This window comes from Eurytemora carolleeae, unplaced genomic scaffold, assembly GCF_000591075.1.
Source record: "Eurytemora carolleeae unplaced genomic scaffold, Eaff_2.0 scaffold1030, whole genome shotgun sequence".
NCBI lineage: Eukaryota > Metazoa > Arthropoda > Copepoda > Calanoida > Temoridae > Eurytemora > Eurytemora carolleeae.
Genome location: NW_019397527.1, coordinates 99,247 through 101,951, shown reverse-complemented (window position 1 = coordinate 101,951; position 2,705 = coordinate 99,247).

The following is a 2,705-nucleotide window of genomic DNA, read 5'->3' as shown; positions in this document are numbered from 1 at the left end:
TTCTAAAGAAAATATATTTTATTATCTTCCAAATTAGTTGGGACTCCCGAGGAAAAAGGAGAAAAAAAATTTTAAATCATGTTCATAGCCTAATTTTTCAAGACCAGTTCTTCAACAGGATACAATTAAAATATAAAACGAAAGTTATAACAGTTTACCACACTATCACAACACTAGGAGAAAACTGAATCAAGAGTGTTGATAGATAGATAGAGAAATAGAAAGATAGATAAATAGATAGATAGATAGAAAAGGAAAAGATGGCCTGCTGCATCAGTTTTGTAATTGTCATGTTTCATCTTCACAATTTCATCTTTGTGATAATTGTCACAGCTGGCTTAAAGGGATTGCTAACGTATTTCAAAACCCACAAATTATTTCATAACATGTAATTAAAGTAACAAAACGCCAACGCATGAGACACAACAATTNATCTTTGTGATAATTGTCACAGCTGGCTTAAAGGGATTGCTAACGTATTTCAAAACCCACAAATTATTTCATAACATGTAATTAAAGTAACAAAACGCCAACGCATGAGACACAACAATTATGCAGTGTAAACAGACCCAGTTCACTAAATTAGTGATTTAATAAGTTAAAAGTATAACTATATGCTTTGAAACAACATCAAACACACTTAAGTATTGCTATAGTATACATTTTTGTCACAAAATCCTAGTTATTTCAAATTCACGTTCAAAAACAAAAAACTGCACCTCTTACCGTTGGACGGTACAAGGTATGGAAAATACATATAGATCTATAAAATGTGGTAAAAATACATAATTCGATTTTTTTGATGAACATTTCCAATGATACGAGATATAGCTGGTCATGAATCAGGACTCTACGACTCTAGTTCTAAATAAGAAATGCGACTTTTTTTTCTTTAATTAAGAATTTATTCCACCTCCTGTAATTATATTCTTTATTTCAAATTATGTTTCCTCAACCGCAAGGTTTTACGTTTTTTTCATATGTTATCACTAAGATAGATTTTAACTTTAAGCTCCATTTTCCCGCTGGTTGAGTGAATTACGCTAGTAAGAGGAGATGAACTGAAACATTTAACAATTTGATTTTAATGATCTGGAAACATCTTCAATTTTATTTCCTTTCTTTCTTAATTTCTAACTGTACAAATGATCTAATTTTAAGAAAAATGAATCTATATATTTTTATATTAATATCAAACTTCATTAGTTGAGAATTGGCTGTCTTGAAGTGCCAGTGATCTTAACGTTTGAACGAATCTCTAGGTTTCTTTTTTGTAAGATTTGCATTTCTCTTTGATTTTTCTTCAATTCATTCCCTTCGCTAAGTTTTTATTTATTTTACCATGATTTGAGTAATTGGAATTATAATTATTCAGGGCCGGTTACCCAAATCATGGTGAGGCTTTAGAGATGATTTTTTCTATGCATACATACATGGCTGTCTACAGCTTTAAACTTTTTTCTTTCTCTCTCGAAATCAATGTTACTACAAAAACTTTAAAAAAACTTCAGATAAAACATTTTTTCGAATCGTTCTTAAATTTCATCCTTTGTAGGTAACCCTTTAAAAGAGAATATTACAGTGGTACGAGGTTTCCTTATCAAAATTTTCTTTGACCATTATGCTCTTGTCTCACGTCAACTTATAGTAAAGGAATTGAACTTTAGCCACAAACTCTGATTAGCTATGTCCTATATCTTTGCAACCCGATATATGTAGACTTTGATATTTCAAACTATGAATTCTGTTGGATCAAATAGTCTATGCTTGAAATATCAAAGGTTTACAACATCAGGTTGCAAAGTTATTGGGTATAGGAAATTTGAATTTGTGGCAAAGACTTAAGTACATTTGCTTTATATTAAAATATAATATAGTTTTGAAGCGCAATTGGGAAGAACAAAAATATTTCATAAACTACATTAATTTGCTTATCATCTACTAGTGTGAAAAATCAAAACTAGATAAGTTACAAGGTCTCAATGTCGTACCATTAATATCTATTGATAACTCTTTTTTTTCTTGTTTTGTTTTACATTTAGGTTGTTTTTCAAGTTGATAAGTGATGGATGCAGATAAAAGACTAGGAAAGTTTTTACAACATGAAGAAATTAAGTTTTCCTAAAGTGATTTCCAGATATTTTTGCACCTGTAATGTTAACTCTATCCCGTGTACACTGTTTATAGACCGTTAATTTAAAAAGAAATTAATTGTGCGCAACACATGTCTTTGAATTCATTTTCAATTAGGTTTCTTTTAGATCAAAGTTATTGATTTTAAAATCAACAGTTTTTGCCGTTCGTTAACGGCCTTTTTCTGTTAATTTTTTAATGTTCCGTTTCATTAGCGAACTTTTCTGTTATTTTTTTAAATATTCCGTTTCGTTAACGGACTTTTCTGTAAATTTTTTAAATGTTCCGTTTTGTTAACGGACTTTTCTATTAATTTTTTAAATCTTCCGTATCGTTTTTTCTAATAAATTTTTCAAATGTGCAGTTCCGTTAAAAAACTTTTCTGTAAATTTTTAAATGTGCTGTTTCATTAACGGACTTTTCTGTTAATTTTTTAAATATTCCGTTTCGTTAACGGACTTTTCTGTACATTTTTTAATGTTCCGTTTCATTAACGGACTTTTCTGTTAATTTTTTAATGTTCCGTTTCGTTAGCGGACTTTTCTGTCAATTTTTTAAATATTCCGTTTTGT